General features: G+C 39.8%; 1 long non-coding RNA gene across 1 annotated transcript; it reads left to right on the top strand.

Annotated features, from left to right (window-relative positions):
• Positions 1 to 5844: 5844 nt before the first annotated feature.
• On the top strand, positions 5845 to 13597 carry LOC112540062 (uncharacterized). The gene is made up of 2 exons (XR_003084117.2): positions 5845 to 6042; positions 13449 to 13597. It is a non-coding gene; the product is annotated as an uncharacterized LOC112540062 (long non-coding RNA).
• Positions 13598 to 13639: the final 42 nt, after the last annotated feature.

The following is a 13639-nucleotide window of genomic DNA, read 5'->3' as shown; positions in this document are numbered from 1 at the left end:
GCAGTTTGCCTGGCCCATTCTAAGGGGAGAGGACTGAGGCCACGTCCTTCCCAACTGCCTAGAGGGCAGTATCCTTTCCAAATGATACAGATTGACTTTGCTGACATGCCTCCGTGTAAACAGAAGAAGCACCTATTGATTGTAATATGCACTTTCAGTAACTATGTAGAAGCAATTGGTTGGGGATGGGTAGATGTACTCCCCATGGCACTGTTGGCCATCAAAAGCTCACCCCTAAAGGAACTAAAACTGTCTCCCTATGAAATTGTATATGGGCGACCAATTCCTCTGGGCCTTGGCTCGATCCCCATTCCAGAAGGTATTCACCCTAACCTATGGTCAAATTACTTACATGCTATACAATCTTTTCAACAGGAGCAGCGTCAAACCCAAGAGCGAGTCAGACAACATCGTAATCAGAGCGGGCTACCTGAAACTGAACCATTTGACCAATTGCAAGCAGGAAACTGGGTGTATCGCAAAGTGCATCAAAGGAAAGACTGTCTCTCTCCAAGGTGGAAAGGCCCGTACCAAGTGCTGTTAGTAGCTCACAGCAGTGCAAAGTCTGACCTCGTGGGTTCACTTAAGTCATCTCAGGCACGTTCCAGCTCCAGCCCCAGAAGCAAGCAATACCAAGGACTGTGTTCAAAGCTCCCGGGAAACAAACAGATTAAAGAAGAAAGACGAAGGGTGAAGTTTTGACTACGAAACCCCGAAGAGCTCTAAAGATAAGTTTTAAAATGGACTCTTGTTGCTAGTTTAATATTAATACTTGGGCTCCTGCAGTCATTTAAATTGTTTACTGTTTACTGTGTTTCTCTTTCTTTACTTTCTGCCTCACAGCAAAACTATGGCTCTGTTTACTTTTACGTTTATTATAGCCTATCTGCAAATGCCAGGATATAAGATGCAATACCCACTAGATTGGTTGCCTGCTATCAATTCCTATCTGACTTTGGTTCATTCAATAATCCCACCTGGTGAACCCTTCTGTGCTCTCGAGGGAACCAACTGGGATTCTGTGTTTAAAACATGTTTTGTAGGAGTACCTGACCTGTTTCTAAATGTGCTCCATATCATTGCTGCATCACTCCCTACATATAACCCACTTACCCTTGATTACATAGGGAAAACCCTCCTGTACTATCAGTCCACAACCACCAAACATCAGTGGACCAACCAAGCATTATACAGGGTAAAAACCAAGGGCAATTTGCCAGGGACCAACTCTGTGTGAGTAGTTGGCTGTGAAGACAAAAAAGACATGCCTTTCCCTACCAGCTCTTGAAAAATGCTCAGGGGTAATACACCTCACCTCTGTAAGAGTTTCTCGCTACTTATCAAAGGGCTGGTATCTATTGTGTGGAAACTATGCCTTTTCATACTTCCCAGCACAATCCTCGGGAGGCACCTGCGCAGTTGGGCATTTAACTTCATTTTATGCAGTACCACTTGTTCAAAATTACACTCATCATAAGCCCAGGCGATCGCACAGATATCAAATAGAGGGCCCCCTACTTGACAGTACCTGTGATGACCACACAGGGCTATTGAATACCAAATATGTTTATGGGTTTGCTGTATCCATAACACCAGGTCTAGCAACCCGTGCCTAACTGGATCTCAGAAAATTGGCCTGTTTAGTTATAAAAAGCATCAACAAGTCCTCAAATGCTATAGCTCTCCTAAATGAAGAGCAGGAACAATTAAGAACAGCAATCTTTCAAAATAGATTGGCCATCGACTTTGTGCTATTCAAAATGGCCTATGGGTGTGAGGAATTTCCAGGTATGTGCTGCTTTAACCTGACAGACAATTCCTTGTGTGTGAAAGCCACTGTGCAAAATTTAAAGGATCTGGCAAAACATATCACTGAACAAGCCCCCAGTAATCTGTAGAATTGGCTCACCTCTTGGTTGCCTGGAACTGGGTGGCTGAGAAATTTACCATTAGGATGCCTAGCTCTTCTGGCCCTAGTAATCCTATTACTGTGTACTGGACAATGTTTAATGGGTCTTTTTAACAATTGCCTCCAGGAGAGTGTAAGGCTCAATCCAGTTCTCTACTCTGACCTGGAATTTGACCTTTCTGAAGATCAGGGGGGAGAGGACTGTGAGAAAAATGAATCTTTGGGTGAAAAAGACAAGTTTTTAGAGGCCTCAGACGAATGGGATCGCCTTAATAAGATTGAAACATAAAGGAATGTGGAAGCATCCTTGAAGCTGATGTGAACCAGGCTGGTTGTAAACTCCTTATCACAAACATTCCCATAGCAACCTAGGCATCTGCCCTGAGGGAAGATGCCTTCTTCCTGGCATTTGGCACCTTGAACTAATTTGTGTCTTCTTCTCTGTGACACTATTGTTTTACTAGCAGTTAACAGATAACAGAGGGGCAGAGAGTAACTTGAGAACTATTGCTTATTTAGGTATGCCTGGATCATCATATGAATATGTATGCGTATACGTTCTTTTTCCCTTCCCCTTCTTGTAGAACTGAATAAATATCAGAGCATCCATTTCGCCTGTAGGGGAGTGCCTCCCACTAACTTCTGGTGGGGTCCCCCTCTAGTACGTACTGCTCAATAAACACTGCAGTGAAGCCTTGATTATTCTGCATCTGTGTCCTGTGTTTTGATCCCACAGGATGATATGGTCAAAATACTCACTTGCCTAATAATTGTGCATGCAGTGTATTATATGAACCCAGAAAACTGAATTGAGTGAACCACAGGTAAACTGATCACTAATAAGTATTACCTGAACATAGCCACTCTCACATATTTCCTAGAGTTGATTTGAACTTTTTGTAGATTTCTGAATGGTTTCCTATAGATTGGCAAGAGTTTCAAATAACAACAAAATGTTTATTCTTCCTAATTTGGCTCCAGAAATCCTAGAGTCTTCCAAAAGGCTGGCTGGGGCCAAAAATGTGGATTTTTTTTTTTTTTTAAGTTTGGTAGGTTTTAAGGGGGGTTAAGGGGCAAAATGGTGCCTTAAATCTTGCAAACTTTAAAAACACCAATCTCATCCCTTAAATCTTCTGAAACCTCACCCAGAATTGGTCCTGTCCCCACTCACTTTCAAGGTGCAGCCTTCAACATACCAAAGCAAAGTCTGGTGTGGACCTTGAGTTGCAGGAAATTAAACATCATACATATACTCACTCTTGGTCTAGTATTCTCCCATCAGTCCTGGCTTTAGCAAAGACTGAAGTAACTTTCCAGTGGAAAAGAAGGGGGGAAAAAACCCTTTCCTCCAATAAACAAGAAGTATCTCCATAGTACAGTAAATGCAAATCAACAGAGATCACTGATCAAGATGCTGGTGATTGATTATGGACAAATGAAAATACAGAAATTTGCCTCATACATGGGTGATCCAGAGTGCCACCAAGGTGTCTTTAGTTTGAATACTGTAAATACAAAGTGTTCCATCTGGTTTGCTAATAGTTTGTTTTATGAGGCAATACTCTATTACTTAGATGTAAATACAATGTGTCCCAACTGGTTTGTTGACATGCTGGGTTTTCTGAGGAAATTTGTTACGATTTCATACAAAATCCTGGTTCTCAATAGCATTTTGCCTACAAGTTGGTTCCTGTAGTTTGTGGTCAGTTGAGGTCATTATTTGAGGAGAATGCCCAAGGGTTGAGCTATACAATACCTGGAGTACTCCTATTCATTAGACAGATCCTTTGTTTTCTTGAACACCACATAATTGCTGGCCCTGCAGTTTGAACTGAAATATCAACATGGTCTCTCTGTGTGTGCTTTCCCTTACATATTTTTTTCAGTTAAAATTACCCATGTAGCTACTTTTCAGCTTGCTACTGAAGAAAAGATAGAAGTTTTCTTCTGCAGAGGTGAAAGCAGATTGACGGAAAGGGAGTTATACCAGAAGATTAGGATATCTTCTAGCTTTAAAGTTTCTGTTGGGCTTTCTTCCTCAAGGAAAAGGAGAATAACAGGTGCCCCGAAGGGTGGGTAAGCTATATGTCATAGCTGAGGACAAGTTTTCCCCAATACCAAATTTCAAAAGTATCAATACTCTTTCTGTCCTGCTTCTTCAGTGTCCAGCTCGCTTCTGTAAAGTGTCATGGGGAATATCATTGCCTGCACTCTTCTGATCTTTGTAAGTGTGGACACATCACGGCATCTGAATATCTTTTCCAAGACCTTCGTGGCTCCTGTACCAAGTACTAGTCTGTGGCAAACTTTTTGACTGCTTGTTCCTTTACTGTTGATAATTGATCCTAAAAGGCAGAAGCTGTCTACCACTTGAATATCTTCATTGCCAATTCTAAGGCTGGTTGTTCTACCCACTGCAAATATAAATGGTATAATTCAAAAATTGTTAAAATATAGGTGTAGATTGTTTCCAGAATGACGAGACTTATTTAATGTGTGTGTAAAGACTGTATCCGTGCCTGACAATTGCAAGAAACATCTGGCACCTTCTTTATGATTATCTGGCATTAATAGGGCTCTAATCTGTGTTGGATTATTTTAAGCATTATTTTGCTGGCATATGACTTCAACTAGTAAAGGCTCTAGCAAATCAAAGTCAGTTCCTGGGGACTCCACAGATACATCCATGTAGGATTTGGGGAGGTAGCAGTACAGAAGTGGTTCATCACTGTCTTATTCTAGGACATTTTTTCAGTTTCTCAGTTTAGTTTACACAACACTGAGTTCTCCTCAGAGAAAAACCAAGAATAGCCTTTGCTGTTTCACTTGACAGGAGCTGTTTCCTCTTGTCTATTCTTGAACAGATGGATTTCCAATGTGAAGTTTTGAATTCCAATTAATCATGAAGTGCAATTCTATTATCTATGGTCTAAATCAAAATAATGAGTTTTATGCCCACTACATGTGCTAATTAGTTTATCAGTATCAGAAATTCATATTATTAACAGCTCTTGTGAATAGGCATTGAAAATTATATATCAAATTAAGATTGCCAAGGTTTTTATTCTGTATATTTCCTTTCCTTCTAATCTCATTTCAGTGGCCACAATATTGTCCCTCTACACCTATGTATATATACAATACTTGCCAACTGCCATCTTAATGCATTTGATGAACTGGACTGTAGTCCACAACAGCTTATGCTATACTGTAATAAAGAGAACGCAAGTGAGGGGTAGTGGTTAAGATGTTGGACTAAAACTGGGGAGACCCAGGGGCTAGTCCATCCTCAGACACAGAAGCTCAGTGGGTGACTTTGGGCCACTTATTCTCTCACAGCCCAACTTACCTCACAGGGTTGTTTTAACAAAAAGTAGTAGGAAGGAGGGCTTTGTAAACTACCTTGAATGCCTGAAGGAAAGGTAGGATATAAATCTAATAACTCACCACAATTGTCTTCAAAAGATTAATACAACTTATTTTCTGGAAATGAAAGCATGGAGCAGAGGTCGTGACTAGAGACTCTTCTGTAAATTTAAATGTATAGTGGTCCTCACACGCTTGCTTTACAGGTCTGTTTCCTAAGGCGGGATACAAATGCAAACACTCAGAGTCCTATTCCTGTGTCGGAGGCTGCATTCAAGATGTGTTTGTGTGCAGAGGAGGTAAGCCACAAGAACAGGCTGGGGTCTTGCGATTGTCACGGATCTCCTTCGCGTCAATTCGTCCTACGCTACCTTCTCCAATAATTTACCGAAATATGAAGGAACAACCTGCCACATAAGAGAAGGAACGCTTGTACCACCACGGAGATGAGTTTGCGGCGGAGGCGCTAAAATTGGGGGCGGGAGGGGGAAGGAGTGGTCGAGAGGAAACGCCGCGACCAATGAGCGGGCGAAAGCCCCCTCCAAAGGGTTAATGGACAGCCAATCGGAGCCGCGCAGAGCGGATCCCACAGGCTCCATTCAAGAATCTCAAGTATTCAAGATGGACGGAGGGGAATGCAGAGAGAGAAGCGGGAGCTGCTTAGTGCCCGCCACTTTCTTGCCGGCAAAAGCGGGGGGAAACTCCAAAGTTTTAACCGCCACAGGGGCAAGCGAGAGACGAGGAGAAGCCAGAGAGCTGCTGAAAGGGTAAAGATGGCCTCGCTTCTGGGCACAAAGGGGTGCCCCTCCAGCACAGGCAAAGGCGCCTCGCCCGATCCTGTTTCCCTTTCACAAACGGGTTTGATTCAGGAGAGCTTAAGCTTTTTTGTTCAGTCTGAGAGAAAAAGTGGGAGAGTGCTGCTAGAGACATGGGGAGGGGGCGACCGGCTGGGCGCTTCGGACACTGGTCAGTCCCATCGACGACGCCCTGGAGTAGAAGAGGTGTGAGGAATGGCCGAAAATAAAGTCCGGGGAAAGGCTTTCTTACCCCTCTCCAGTACTCCCTGCCTTTGGCTGTATAACTGGGAGTAGGCAAGAGTCCTCTTGATAAGTCTCTTTAAGGTCTCCTGCCCCAGTGTGGCCTAAGTCCGGGTAGTGGTCCTGGCCCTGGAGCCAAAGCCATGGCAAGAGCAATCTTCCTTCTCTGAGCCTCTTCATAGTATTCCCAGACCTTCTTTGGTAGTATTCAAAGCACTTTTCATCTCAGTGCTTAGCCCCATACAGTATAATATTGCATGGTTTGCTTAAGCATGGTTTGCTGAGTAAATTGCATTTCACTGGATTCACTTGTAACACTAAGCCAAACAATGGTTTACAAACCATAGTGGCCAGGTTCCCACAATAGAGTAAGCCCAAACCATACTGTGGTTTAGTACATGTGTGACTCTGGATAATAGTTATGCTCATGGATGAATGTTAATGCAAGATAGAAAAAGGGTTTCCAAGCTTATTGTACATTGTAGATGGGGAGTATTTGTCATGTAGTGACAAGGAATTGAGCTGTATTCAACAGAACCCAACATTCTAACCTGTATGACTTCCATTTGTGTGTATTTGCATTCTTGGCATAGGAAATGCAAAAGGTCCTTGAATATATCTACAAGTTGTAGAAGGTGGGGAGAATCTTGCATGCCCTCATGCATCATAATTTCCATACTCTCAATAAGTATACTGCTTCTCTGTTAAGATAACTGGAATTTTGAATTACATATGGGATGAAAGGACTAATGGCAGTAGACAGACTTAAAAGTTGTCATAGTTCCTTTCCTTTGATAATTATGTGCTATCAAATTGTTTTTGACTCCTAGTGACCACATAGATAGATCTTCTCCATGATGATCTATCCCTAAACTGTTCTTTCAAGTCTCCCAGTGGTGCACTCATCACCACTATAACTGAGTCCAGCCACCTTGTTGTTGATCATCCTCTTCTCTTTCCTTCCACCTTTCCCAGCATTAGAGCCTTTTCCAGAGAGCTGGGTCTTTGCATAATGTGTGTGAAGTAGGATAATTTGAGCCTGGTCATTTGTGCCTTGAGTGGGAACTCTGGGTTGATTTGTTCAGTGATCCATTGGTTTGTTTTCTTGGCTGTCCACTGTGTTATCAAGAGTCTTCTCCAACACCAAAGTTCAAAGGCATCAATACTCTTCCTACCCTGCTTCTTTAAAATCCAACTTTCACTTCCATAGAGTGTCACAGGGAATACTATGGCTTGCACAGTACTGATCTTTTCCTTTGATAATACTTTATAAGTTACTACGAACACACTGAACCAGAATCATTGGAAGCTCCCATGTGGGCGTACTCCTGCCTAGAGTGCAATATTGTATAGAGAAATAGTATTTACATCAAAGTGTAAAGACTTTGCAGGATTTCTGAAAGTTTTCAGTATTCTGAAAAGGACATTTCTCTGCAGTATCTTTCAAAGAGTACCTGCAAAATCCTGTAGCTCCCAAGGACTATAAAGTCCTTTTCCAGCCAAGCAGTTCTTTTTAGTTTACATAATTTAACCTGTTGAAAATTCCAATCTATATAAAAAAAGTTGTTCCTTACAGTGGCGTCATTGCATCGGAGACAAAAGATTCCCATTTAAGGAATAACATGTACATTTGTTTGTAATTTATTTTTCAGTCTGAATAGATTAGTACCCATATCCACCTGATGAGATGCTGGGTTTTCTGCAATTTATCTATCATATGGCTATAGCATCTACCCCCAGAAAATTTCAGGATGTGTAGACCAAAAAAAAAAAAAAGGTGGGGGGGGTACTACATTGATTTTTAAAAAATCAAGAATATTAACCCTACCCTAAGTGACATATCCTTGCCTTGCATGGAACCAGACAAAGTACAATAGTTGTGAAATGTTACTGTTTTCAAAAAATGATTTACAAAATTTATAGTACTAGTGGTTACAATCACATTGAACTAGACAGGACCTAATCATTTCTAATGGAAATTCAGTTTAAATATAATAAGAGTTTTCACTAAAGAGTTTTCAGTTTAAACAAAGGGAAATGACTATAATTTGCAGAAATTAAAATCCAAAAAGAATGGTTCAATTTACTAAATATTTCTTAAAGGAGTCTGAACTAAGATTATGCAACTTTTGAAATGGGCTTAGTTAATATTCAAATTATAATACAGTGGATGCTCATAAATTAGGTATTGTGATAAGACAGACTTCTAAATAAGCAAAACTAGACTATATAAAAAGAGGGTTGCCAATCAACTAGGAAAAAAAACACTGCTGTATTTCTGTCCATCCATCCTCCATCCATCCATCCAGAGTAGTAGCTAAGAAAAAAAGAGTTATGACAGTTTTTCCTTCTCAGCTTTATTTTCCTTCTCAGCTTATGTGGGTTATTAGGTTAATCAATATGTATTCACATAGTGTAATGTGTGAATTAATGGAATCATAGAGGTGGCAGGGTCCATTTAGGTCATTAAGACCACCCCCTGTTCATTGTAGAAATACAAATTAAAATATCCCAGACTGATGGCTGTCCAGCCTTTGCTTGAACACTTCCTGTGAAAGGGAACTAAGCACCTCTCTGGGTAATTTATTCCACTGCTGAACTGCTCTTACTATTAGAAAGTTTTTCAGCCTAATTATTATTGCAAGATCAAGGATTTATATATAGACTAACACAGTAATTTACTTCATTTTGTGGGAAGATGTAACTCTGTTATCTCTGTTTTAGGGAAATCAAATGGAAACTGTGGGGTATCCAAAAGTATTACAGTAAGATTAGAAATGTTAGTGACACTTTAAATATCTCATAACAAATTGCTGTCCCTTTGCTAAATAAGCCAAGCTTATTTAGGTAGAAATGTAACACTATATCAGAGTTTGACCTGAAAGCTTAAAATACCATAAGGAGCTATAGATGTTGAAAGCCATTATTAACCAGTATTGATCCCTTACTTCCCATCATGATACAGCTATAAGTAGAGAACAGCTGTTGATCCACATGCTTAAACCCAAGTGGGACCGCTTAGGTGTGAGAAGAGAATTAGAGCATTCTGTACATGCTGGAGCAGAGAATCTACAACTTGCCTCTGAATGCTGAGGCATCAAATGAAGACTAATAAGGCATACTTCTATTTAGTTTGTATATTTAGTTTCTAAATTATATACAGACATTTGTTTCCAAGGGGTGAATGACTACTTGCTTCTGAACACCAATTTCAAAGGTGGTCTTTTTCCAGTCTTTACACTTACTCCTCACATTCATTTTTTTAGCATGGAAAAGTCACTGAATTAGAATTTTTGTACCTAGTTTTAGCATCTGGTCTATGCTTTATACATGTTTTAATGTATTTGTACATTTTTCCTCACCTGTGCATTTGTTGTATCTGACAAATCTGAATCAAAATTGTTTTTGTGTGAAACATTAGTTATATAATTCCACAAAGTAACTACAGCTATGTGATGTCCTCATGCCACAATTTATGTATGTAATTTCATGGAATGATACTAGAAAACTTAGTTTGATCTGCTTTAATCAATCAAATATGTGTTAATTTTAAGCAAAAGTTGATGGGATATGTTCATCATTCCAGTGGTCTTGAATGATTTGTCACATGCATTACATGTTATAAGTGAGTATAGTATTCACTTCTCCACAGAGTGGGGATATCGTCATTTTTCAGCTACATGGTGAACACTTTTGCCTTTTTCTTAATTGTTCATAAATAATATCCTTGCTATTGACAGCGTTAGTTTTGCACAGCAGTCCAGTTGTTCAGAAACTTTCCATAAATGCTCTTGAAAAAGGGATACACTTTCTGAAACCCTTTGGGCTAAATAAAATATTTTTTACTTGCAGTTGGGAGTTCTCACTCTCTTTTGTTTGCCTGCCCTCCTCTTTCATTATTGAACTGAGAACCAAGAAATGCTATGCTTAATATTTTTTGCTGTCTTTTCTTTTTCCACATGTCCAATTATAAAAAGCACATATTTGAAATTGGTAGAAACATGCTCAAGTTGAATTGCTGTTATCAAAGTCATGTCTATTTCTGTCTCCTCTACTTAGATCAGAGTTTCATACTTAAATCTACATATTTGCTATTGTAATTTTTTTAGCCTTTATATGAATTCTGCTGTTCTTTCATAATCTTTTATAATTTTCCTTTCCAGGAATTTATGGCTTGTTTCTGCCTCATGTTATTCTTATCCATTTGTGATTTTTAACCTTTAACAATCTGATTATACTGACAGGAGATTGAGTGAATACTCCATTAACATAACATTTTTTTTCAAAAGGTATTTTTATCGGAAATATATTAATGGCATGGAACTGTTTAGGAATAACAGCAGTCTAATGAGCTGCTGTTTGTCTGTGTCTTAGCTCTGCAGTAACTTCTAATCAGTGCATTTGCAGTTGAAAGCTGGTCCAGCAATGAAACAAAAGATCTTTCATGTGTATAATACAGGAACTGAAATGCAGAGTTTCCCACCCTCCAAAAAAGAAGGGAGAAGATTTTAAGTGGTTTTGCAATCTCACTTCTTGTCTAAATCTGATAGCTGGTTCTGTTCTCTCCCTTTGCTCTAGAAATGTGTTATTTCCCGTATTCCATTTCCTTCATATCTGGTGATAAGTTTCAACACCATTGATAGGTGAATGACCTGTCCATGAAAAACAAGGGCATCCTGTTGCATCAGTGCCCAAAACTCTGGGTAATAAACAATCTGTTTTCCCTTCTGTCATGTCGTTGCTTCCAGCTAAACCACCATGCGGCTGGAAGCAACTTTCAGGTAGCACTTTCTTTTGTTAAATAATGCGGTTGTTATTATTCTCTCAGCTATTTATTAGAGCCATTTTGGCAAATGAATTGGATAAGCTTTGGTCCTGGAGAACGGAATTCTGAGTTACAGTTTTTCTACTGGGTGTTTACATGAATCAAAGCCCAAGGCCTTGTTACATGACAGAGTCTGTGACTTTTAGCGAAAGCAGCGCTATGACAGACTCCTAGCTTCAGCTGACTCTGACCATTGCTTTGGAATATCAACCCTCCCATGCTTAAAGCTCTATTTGCTATCATGTCCTTGCTTATCTATTTACTTGATTTTTTTCCAGATACTCAGATACCCCTGCAACAAAAACTCGATGTTAGAATTATTCCAACTAAATAGTAGTAACGTGGTCCCTGCTCCCATGGTGATTCAGATGTGTATTATAGACCTGGCATGCGTACAAGGGCTGTTGTACAGGGATTCATGTCTTTGCTTGGTGAAAGTAATAAGAAATGCAGCATGTGGCCTTAGGTTAAAATAATTGATTGACCTAAGCTGTGTATGTACATGAAAGAGGGTTCTTGTGTATTGAACAATATAGTGAATTTCAGACATCCAGGAGAAGCCACAATATATCAAAACAATATTACATGCATCATTATGTCATCACATAGATGACAGAAATGATATACAGTGGTACCTCGGGTCACGAACGCTTCTGTTCACGACCAATTCGGGTCATGAACAGCACCGTTTGCAAAATTTTGCTTCGGTTCGCGAACGCCGGATCGGGTGACGAACAGGATCCACGGCCATTTTCCCTGCCGTGACACGTGGTCGTGGCTTCCTGTAGGGAGGGGGACTCTCCCTCCAAGCAATAACCGCCTCCCCACCCGCCTTCCTGTCCTCCACGCCAGAAGTCGCGTCGAGCAAGGTTAGTGTTCTCTCTCTTTGTACTGTACTTTGTGTCATATTTTTGTGGTTTAAAAAAAAAAAATACATATGGTTCAGAACGGATTAACTGTCATTACATTGAACCTTATGGGAAAATTTGATTCGGGTCGCAACCAAAATCGGTTGGCGACCAAATTCGGAGGAGTCAGAATGGATTAACCGTATTTACATTGAACCTTATGGGAAAATTTGATTCGGGTCGCGACCAATTCGGGTCACGACCAGAGTCGCGGAACGAATTAAGTTCATGAACCGAGGTACCACTGTACTTGTGAATTATGTCATTTACATAATGAAGTCATGATTCATGCAATATCCTTTGTGGCCACCCCCTCCTGTGAATGTCCCATAGCTAGAATAGCTTAGAATTGAGAAATAGGCTTGGCTGTTGGCTTTTTCTTTGCTCTTTTCCTGATTTTCAACAATATGATGAAAATGGGTTGTTTTTGGTCCTCCAAATTTGAATATAAGAGATGTGAAGTAGAGGCAGAATTTGTATGTGAAGAAAAGAATTTACATTCATAAAAATATAAATTTATTATGTTCATTATTCTCAAGCTGGTGGTTTGGGACTTGGAAGTAGTCTAGGTGGGATAAGGGGTAAGTCATTTAAGTCAAATGTAATTGTCTTAAAACTTACTATAAATAATGTCTGTAAATATATGAATGCTTATCTTTAGAAGAAGCAGGGTTTCCGTTTTATCATGTTTGGATTCAGATTGTTCAATAAAGTGACTGCTGGGATTTCAGTAAGAAAAATTGAGAACCCCAGCAACTTTTATCTTGATACAGATCCCTCTGTGGAGGGATTGGATTTAAAGAGCACACAGACAAAGGAAACTGTAACGACAAGTAGAACCACCTTTCTGGATCTAGTAGTTTGATTAGCACAAGACTGCACAATCTTTAGTAGAGCCACACATTGCCTTTGAGGGGTTGGAGGTCTCACATTATTAAATGTTCAGTCATAAAAAGTGGCCTGCAGCTGCTCAAAAACTAAGTTTGTTTGAATTAAAATGAAACATTTTAGTGTATTTAGTATATCCCTCTATTGTCACATTGCAAATTACAGTTTAGTGGCAATCGTTGAAGAATTCTGGAGGGTGCAGTCAAAGTTTTGGGGATGCCATATGCAACCTTGGGGATTCAGGCTTTGTACCTCTAATTTGGTTGGCTAAACAACTGAGAAACTACTTATTTTAGAATTAAGGCTGTTTCCTTTGAATAGGCTCATACTATGAATTTTAAACAGTTTTTAAAATCTTGTAAAGAGAACAGGTTATCCTGTGTAATGTTGTTCCAAGACAGCCTTAATTAAAATAACTCCTACACTGCTTTAGGGTTGGAACTGTGGTACAGTAAGCGAACAGTGTTGATGGTGGATGCAAGTTATTTCCTTTTATTTTCCCCTCCCCCTTCTAGGTGGAATTCCCGAACAGTCTTCTTGAAACATAAAACTGGATACTCCTGCTGGATGAAGACTAAAGAGAATGGTTTGATTGATATGGACAGTACAGCAGTCCAATATTCCATAGAGGGCCTTCTAAAAAAAAGCACATTGATAAAATAAATCCCAGTTCTCACCCTTCAGTGAGATTATGAGAAGGTAATTC

The sequence above is a fragment of the Python bivittatus genome, unplaced genomic scaffold (assembly GCF_059951505.1).
Source record: "Python bivittatus isolate LINGU-HERP-01145 unplaced genomic scaffold, Pbiv_v1 ctg000480_np1212, whole genome shotgun sequence".
Lineage (NCBI taxonomy): Eukaryota > Metazoa > Chordata > Lepidosauria > Squamata > Pythonidae > Python > Python bivittatus.
The sequence above is the reverse complement of the archived record's forward strand: the minus strand, read 5'-3'. Positions and strand labels throughout refer to the sequence as shown.